The following is a 9065-nucleotide window of genomic DNA, read 5'->3' as shown; positions in this document are numbered from 1 at the left end:
CCCTGCCCCTGGGTTAAATGTGAGGGTTTTTTCTTTGGTATAGAAAGGAAACTCCTACTTCAAGGCTCAAAGGGGTTAACGAGGGTCTATCTCCCTTATATCTCCAGTGTTTGGGAATTTGAAACAATGCCTGTACATCCTCAGCGGGGTTTTATTCAAAAGCACATGATTAAAGATTTTTGCAATTATTATTTTTTCATCATTCTCCTTTTGATATTTTTTTGCTTAAACCAGAGTTTGATATCGATAGACAGAAATATGTGAGTGAACACGAATGGATTGATTTGAAACTAGTATATGTAGTGTATTTTTATTTTTATTAAAAACAAACAAGTTTTACATGGAAGTAACTTTTAACAAAACAAGGAAAATTACAAATGAAAATGCAAAAATGAATTGATGATTGCCATAGTTGAGGAGGCTTGACTCCGTCTGGACTTGTTGATCTTGAATACTTTTTGCAGCTCCTTACAAACACTTCAGATTACTTCAAAAGAAAACTCCGACGAAGTCACCCAAGGGTTGTAAACTTTTGCCTTACTTTAGGGATTCGAGCAATGCGAGTGACGCAATGCTCAAGATAAGAGTATGTCTTGCTTACCCCTCGTGCGGGAGCCCCAAGCATTGTTGCTAGAGTAGTAATCGCCATCATAAGTGGAAAGAATCTTGTATGGTCATCAAACTCAGGAGAGCTACTTGTGGTGAAGAAGATCCAATACTAGAATCTTAACCGATTGTGATTCCAACAAACGAGGAAACGAATGAGCACAAGGCAATAGAATCACGTCATATTCTTCTGGTCTCTGTTAACTAGCAAGGCCACTAAGAAGGAGATCTTGAGAAAAGGCAACTGATATATGAAGTAGAACCTTGAGAATGAGAAGCGTTGTGAAGAACACTCTTGATTACCACATGGAAGAAGATTTTGACAAAGTCACCCAAGAATTTGTAATGCTTTTAGGGATTCGAGCAATGCAAATATCACAATGCTCAAGATAAGAGTACGTCTTGCTTATCCCTCGTGCGGGAGCCCCAAGCACCATTCAATTTATGTGAAGACCATTTGGAGTGAATGATATCGCTTTGGATTCAATGAGATCTTGGACTTTGCGTTTCAGAATATTACAATCCTCAGTTGAATGTCCAGATGTCCCAGAATGGTACTCACATTTGGCATTTAAGTCATATCCTTGAGGAATCGGTGTTGGAGGGGGTTTAGCCTCCCTTAGTTCGACCAAAGATTCATTGAGTAAATGAGAGAGCAGTTGACTATAAGTCATAGGAATCGGGTTAATCTTTCTTGGTGGTCTTCTCGGCCTTCGTGGACCTTGTTGTTGGTAATTTTGGTGATAGTTAAGAACATGAACCTGAGGATAGGCAGGGAGTTCTTCTTCTCTATTCTCTGAAATTGCATTTGTTTCACTTTTCTCTTCTTCAGTGAATTCGGAAGCATTAGCAATGTCTTGGATTTTACCCATCCTTAAGGCGTTTTCAATTCGTTCTCCTACGACAACCAAATTTGAAAATTCGGAGGAAGCACATCCAATCATCATGTTCAGATAAGGATCTTTCAGAGTATTCATGAACATGTCTACAAGCTCTCGTTCCAAAAGAGGAGGTTGGACCCTGGCAGCTAATTCTCTCCATCTTTGTGCATACTCTTTAAAAGACTCATCAACCTTCTGAGTTAAACTTTGGAGTTGTAGTCTAGTAGGAGCCATGTCACTGTTGTACTTGTAATGCTTGAGAAAAGCCTCTGCTAATTCATCCCATGTGCGGACATGGGTTCGTTCAAGTCGTGTATACCATTCAAGAGATGCCCCACTTAGGCTATCCTGAAAGAAGTGCATTAGGAGCTTGTCATTTTCTGCATACGGTGCCATCTTGTTGCAGAATGCCTTGATGTGACTCATCGGACAAGTAGTACCCTTGTATTTCTCAAAACTGGGGACTTTGAATTTAGCAGGAATCCTGATATCAGGCACTAGGCACAAATCAATAGCATTTAAACCAGAGGAGCTTCGACCTTCTAAAGCTTTCAACCTTTCTTCCAGAAGATGGAATTTTCTCTCATTTTCCTCGATCGGGAACTTGAAAGCCTCCAGTTCAGAATCGTTCTCATGACGTGAATCCTCCTTGTTATGAATTTCCACAGGCACAGGTTTTGACCCCCCATTAGCAACAGTGGTCGGAGTACCATTAGCCAACTTAGCAACACTTTGTCTTAGCTCCTCTTGCCCCTGAATAACAACATGGAGAGTCTCCAAGAGTTGGGTCATCCTTTCCCCCATAGTATCCACGTCCTTACGAAGTTCAACCTGATTTTGTTCAAGACGGTCCATGATCCTCTTCTGATTAATCCTTGTATGATACAGATGTAGGGAAGTCAAATTTGTTGATGAAGCAGAAATCTGGATTGAAAGAGGACCCCAATAAGCTTCTGATAGAACTATGAGATGCATGATAATATGAATGCAATGTTTCATTTATGAGAGATCCTAAAGTCTTTTCACAATCTTTCATTTTCTTTCTTTTTTATCTCTTTTTGGAATCAAGGCTTCTTTTTTGGTATAGAGTATCTTTTCTTTTCTTTTTTCCTTTTCTATTTCCTTTTTCTTTTTCTCCTTCTTTTTTGGAAATAGACTTTAGGATCTTTCATAAATGGAGTGGATAAAACAATGATGTTATGCAATGCAGAGGCATGGGATCAAGGTCCATATAATCTTAGTAACCACTGTACAATCCTCTGAATAACTGATACAGGTCAAATGTCACAGGATCAAAGGTACGACACCTTTTTGAATACCAGGAAAACCAATAGTCACCAACAGAACAGAATAGTCACCAACGATACCTGTCATGTATATCCCACCCCACTCACAGGTGTAGTCTAGGTCAAGGTAGGTCAATGGCTTCCAGCGTTATCAGTTCTCCTGAAACACCATCATTGTCGCAAATACATGCCAACAACGGTATCTCATTTGAACCTCGACTGGTCGTGGGTCTCATGATCGCAATCAACAGAACCTGACATTCTGTTGGCGTCATGACTATCCACTCTGTCCTAGGTATCCTATGTGTCACTCTGGCCTGGGTATTGGGCCTTTTACCTCATAGAACATCCCACCCAACCTGCAAAACAGAACAGAAGACCCCAAGGAACACAAAATATAATCCATATGCATGATGTGCAAGCAGAAATAAACATGATATGCAAGCAGAAAATAAACAGGACATGCGAAACATAAAATAAATACATAAAATAAATAAATGCACGTATAGACAAAACATAGCACACCCAGTAAATGAACAAACAAACGGATAGGCTAGGATCGACTCACTAAGGATGGACCAGCAACAGGTCTAGCAACATCCCCAGCAGAGTCGCCAGCTGTCGCACGCTCGCGAAAAATGAACAGAGTCGCCACCAATTATATTTATCCCATAAGGGAAAGGAATATCAGAAAACCTAACAAAGGAAGGAACAGGGTCTTACGACCAGAGAATCTAGGTGCGGGAGTCGGTTACGCGAGGGGAAGGTATTAGCACCCCTCACGCCCATCGTACTCGATGGTATCCACCTATGTTTGTTTCTATCTAAAGGGTGTATATCTATGTCTATGTCTAAATGCGAATGAATGCAGAATGTAGGGAAAATAAAGAATTGTACTCGCACGGGCCCTACCCCGCTGCCTACGTATCCTTTTCAGGAATCAGAGTTACCGTAGCTCGGCTCACGATTTTCTGTTTGTTTTTGTGTTTTTTAGTTGGGCGGAGTCAACGCTCGCGTTCTTGCACAAGGGGACAGCCTAGGATGCAATGGAACGGAGATAACGATGCCCTTAAGAAGAAGAAAAGAGATTGGTTTGTGTCTTTTAGGGTAGATGAGTGATGAACAGTTCCCAATACCGGGCCACTCACCACTTTCTCTACTTTGTTTTAGTCTGAACCATTGTTAGGTGTTTTAAAGTGTTTTTGGTTGTGTATTTTTTAAGGGAATTTGCTTTGCGATCCGAATCACATAAAATGTATAATGATCGAGAAGCAGATTAGGGAATGAATCCCACTCACTTCCATCCCATTATGTAATGTTTGAGAAACAGATTAGAGAATGAATCTCACTCGTTTCTCTCCCATTAATTAATGTTTGAGAAACAGATTAGGGAATGAATCCCACTCGTTTCTCTCCCATTAAGTAGTGACCGAGAAACAGATTAGGGAATGAATCCCACTCGTTTCTATGCCACTAAGTGATTGAGAAATAGATTAGGGAATGAATCCCACTCATTTCTCTATCACTTGCTTAATGTGATTCGCATCTTCCTTTTATTAATGTTTTAAAGAGTTGAAAAGAAAAAGAATGCAATAGGGAACTATTTCTAAATCTAATCTATGTTATTCTAATCTACTAATGGCCCTAAGGTCAAGGATACCTATCCTATCTCAATTCCTCTTAACAAAGAAGGAAGAGTCTAAGGGAACATGGCAAGCAATAGTAAGGAGTAAGCAACATCAAAGCAAGAAATGAGAGGCTAAGCATGGAAACAAGAGAACGAAGCTCCAAGTCAGTAGCAAAACATGGGATTGAATGTCCCAAATCAAATACAAAAGCATCACGGTACCCTACAAAAACATCCACAAGAAGTCGTCAAAGCATCGCATGCATCGTTACTTACCGATTAGCGGACAAACATCAATTAATCAAAGCAAAAGCAAGTGAACACATGGTTTAAGCTTGAAGTCAGTAGAAAACTCATCCATTTAGTTCCAATATCCTATGTTAATCTACATTAGTCAATTAGCATGAAACAATACAAAACTCTAACCAAAACTAGACAACACTAGGTTAATACTAGCTAAACGGTTTCAAATTGCGAATGAAGTTAGAAACATGCAATCAAATGGTACAAGTCAGTAGCAAATAGCCTCTACTAGATGCCTAAACAATCACAAAATCAAGCCAAGGAGTTTCACACAAAATTACGGGTCATTTGTACAAGTTACGATGCAATTGTCAACCAAAAACAAGCTATTCACATGTGAGAAAGAAGAATCGAGCAAAGTATGAAAACATGATTCAAAAATTCCAATTCCAGGTCTTAGGACCTCTAAACATCCCTAGTTATATGTACAAAAAGGGACCGACATTATTGCATGAATGCATTTCAATTTGAGAGCACAAACGTCACAAACATCTATTAAAAACGCATGTTAATCGAGTCAAACAACACTAACCAAATACCAATCAAAACAAAGAATTAGGAATTCATTTTTTATACACAACATCATGGGTTAGTCTACAGCAATCATACAAAAATTGGTAGTAAAATTCTGATCCTAAGGTACTAAACGAAATCACTTTGCGAAATCTATCAAAACCGAAAGAAACATGAACATACCAAAGTAAATGATTTACTAAAAATAACAAACTAATTTCTAAAAATCTACAAAAAATACCACAATTATTTGCACACATAGAAGTATCTAAAACATATTTTTATTTATTTTTTATTTCGTGAGATAATGATTTACGAGTTAAAAGTTAGAAGAGAAACAAATAAATAAGGAAAACTCTAACCATACAGGGGGTGCAAAAGCAAAATGAAAATGAACAGAAACCAGTGTAATTCACGTATGGGCCTATTGACTAGGGGTGTGAACAACAATTCGGACTAGCCCAGATTTTGATAAAGTTTTGCTTGACCCAATTAATCACAATTATTTTCAGATTAGCAACTAAATCCAATTATTCACACTAATAAACAAATTAGATGTTAATCACCCCAATTAAATCCACGTTAATGCAGATTAGAATAAAAGAGGAATTAGGTCAAGAAAATGTGACCTTTGGGCTTCTGAACCTCTCTTCTCCTTTCTCTCACGACGGCGACGGTGGGTTCTTTCTTCTCCGACGAGATTCTCATCGCTCATCCTCACCTTACGAACAAACACTTCCGTCCTCTATCTGAACCTCTTTCTCCGTCTTCTCTCACTCTCAGACTTTGATTCGTTAATCGCTCACAAAATGCACTCACACGTCGAATTTAGGGGAGAAGAAGAACACGATTTGTCCACCGAATGTACACTCCGGCGAATTTGACGACGGAACCAAGAAAACCAGAGGAGCCTAGATTATTCAGGTAATACGCATCCGGTGATCTTGAACTCATTCCTCTCTTTTCGTTTTCTGCGATTCATCATCTTCTTTTCTGAATCCAGAGTCGTTGTTGTTGGTGATGATGATGATATTATTGTCGTTGTTGCAGTGAAATTTCTTGAAGAAGATTTGATGATGAACGTGATGGTAATCGACGATTGGAGATGCGTTGAAGAAGATTTTGAGGATGCGGAGAAGATGATTATTGCAGGTTCTGAGTCTTTTGTGCGTAGTGATTGAAGATTCGTGAATGATTTCTTAGAATGTGGGGTTCTGAGATTGAAACGTGAAGGGAGAAGATTGGAGAATTCTGATTGAAGGTGAGAACGATGAAGATAAAAATGATGAGAGAGTTTGAATGAAGGTGGAGGTTCGGATTTTATAGCAGTGTAGGAAAGAGTCGAATGGCTAAAAGGTGAGTTTTCTCTTCTGATTTTCTGTTGAATAATTCTGTTATTTCTGTTATGGATCCTTTCCCCCTCATTTTCTGTTATGAGGTTGTTAGGGATGGTTCTCGATTGAAGGGTGACGAATTTGGTTAATTGAAGGGGAGGGAAATTCTGTTTGAAGTTTGTTATATGGTGTGGGGATTCTGTTTTGACAGTTAGGTGTCGGTTAGAAGGGAATTGTTGGTTAGGAGTTTAGGGCTGATTCTAAAACAGTTGGGTTAGTGTTATGAGACAGTTACCTTGGTCTTGAAATTGCTTGGGAATTGTCTACTGATTTTTGGTTGCTTTAAATACATTTCTGCTCGGCTTGTTTCCTCTTGGATTTGCGTCTGAGCTGGTTTGAATTATATGTAGGTTTGTGAATGTACACTTGTGCGGGCTGCTGCTTGATGGTTGTATGTTTGGAGTTGCCGGTTTTCCAATGTAAGATATGGCTAACCTTTCATGAATGGGCCTCGTGTGAATGTGGCGTACATGTTTTGGTTATGGTATATGGTTAGTAGGATTTGGATGCAGGGACTGGTCTTGAGTATATTGTGCAGAGTATGGTTTTGGATTGTTATTGACTGCAAATCATTTTTTTTGTTTTGTTTTGCAGGATGCTGGTGGTTTAATTGGAAGTGCAGCAGGTTTGCGGTGCGGCTGCGGTTTGATTTCTTTTTGGTTTATGGCTGAAGGGTCGAACTGGTTTATTTATGGTTTGTTCTGAATTTTTTTGTGTAGATTATGTGAATAGCTTGAGATGATTCTTTTCAAGTGATGTTTGTATTTGAATGCCTTTTGTAAATGAATGGAAATGTGTGGCTTGAGGTATGTAAGTTGTATGGTGAGGGACTGATAGTGTTGGTTCTTCTCGCAGACTTGGCATACATGTGGTGAGGATAGCACTACAACATCGTGGTTTCATTAAACTTGAAGCACACTATAGATCAAAATTTGAAGTCCTGGCATGGTTGATAGAGTCTTGTGATGGAATCAGGGATGCAAGCATACCATTGATGGCAGCTTAGGATTAAAAAGAATAGGATGAAGTAATTCTTTGTATAGTTTGTTTTTTTTGTGATGAGATTTGGTGATAAATGTTGTAATGGATTTCAACCTGAATTAAGTGTTGAATAGAATTTGGGAATGGACTTTGGGAAGATTACAGATGACCTTTGAATGAATCTTAATTGAGCAAATCCGTATTGAATGCACCTTGAGATATCTTTGTTGTACTAGTAACTCCATATGAACATGTCCACGCTCTCCACCCTGTTAACTCTTGGACTCAAAAGTAGAAGACCAAGTACTCAAAACAAACTTCCTTCCCCAAATTGCATATCTCTTTTTCTTGACTTTGAAATGGCATTAGTGGAATGATAATGTAATGAAAATTGAAGCCATGACACTTTGACGTTGTAAGAAACCTTTGTCCATCGAGTAATTAATTCAATCTCCTCCCACCTTTGCAAATTTGAGTAAAACCACCCAAGTGAAATAGTAACCAAAGATGTAGATCAACATTAGTATAGTAAAAGTCAACTTCACTTGGTTAGCTCTCACTATTAGTCAACAACCTTGCACATAATTTCCACGTGTCTTTTCCGTCAATATATCAATAACACCAACAATTGAACCACTAGGTATTCTCCTGAGACCCCCAAGCTCTTAGGGAAATAAACCCTAAGTCAAGACATCCCATGTGAATAGAATTCCTCTCATCAAGTGCCTCTCAAGATCTGAACTAATCATAGTCTCGATCATGTGCAAGACGCCATCCTTGAGGAGATAAATAACCTTGCAAAGACCTAAGTGAAACCTCAACTTGTTTTGTGACCTTTGATCCCATGCTTTTATATGCTTTATTTAATGAATGAATGCAAAGTCATGTTAATGTCCTAATGGAGGTATGCAGATGAAATGGGAAGCTTAAGCCAGTTAAAAGTAAAGGGGTAGGACAAATTTGGGGTATGACAGCTGCCCCTATTTAATCGTCTTAAACCTGAAGGTGAGATTGGCGCTAGCCTTTCGAACATTCGCGGTAGAAGAAGATTAAATATCAAAGTACCAGAAATTTGTCCTAAAGAGAAGATGGTGTAAGTGTTATACTTATTTTTGTTTTGATATCTGCTGGGGAAAGAGAATTTTTTTTGTTTTGTTTTTTTCTGGTGGAAGAGTTTATGGTGAATAATGGTTGAATGGAGATAGCTTGTAACGTAGCCAAAGTGCCAATACAAGGTTCTCGATGGAAATGATTGTTGTATGAAACTATGATTTGGAAGTATGGGTCCGATGGAAAGATGGGATCTACTGACCCAAAAAGAAAACAAGGATAAATGACTAGAAACTAGGGTAAGATCAACGGACCTACGACCCACAAGAATTGAAAAAGATGAGGATAAGGTCGACAGACCTACGATCCACAAGAACTGAAAGAGGTGAGGATAAGGTCAACGGACCTACGATCCACAAGAATT

The 9065-nt window shown here is 38.8% G+C and overlaps 1 long non-coding RNA gene across 1 annotated transcript; it reads left to right on the top strand.

The window, feature by feature from the left end:
- The first annotated feature begins 5825 nt into the window (after positions 1-5825).
- LOC131620612 (uncharacterized) lies at positions 5826-7030 on the top strand. Its single transcript, XR_009289203.1, has 3 exons — positions 5826-6140; positions 6267-6572; positions 6961-7030. It is a non-coding gene; the product is annotated as an uncharacterized LOC131620612 (long non-coding RNA).
- The last annotated feature ends 2035 nt before the right edge of the window (positions 7031-9065 follow it).

Source organism: Vicia villosa, linkage group LG1 (assembly GCF_029867415.1).
Source record: "Vicia villosa cultivar HV-30 ecotype Madison, WI linkage group LG1, Vvil1.0, whole genome shotgun sequence".
Taxonomy (NCBI): domain Eukaryota; kingdom Viridiplantae; phylum Streptophyta; class Magnoliopsida; order Fabales; family Fabaceae; genus Vicia; species Vicia villosa.
Note: the sequence above shows the minus strand (reverse complement) of the source record. Positions and strands in the feature narration are given on the sequence as shown.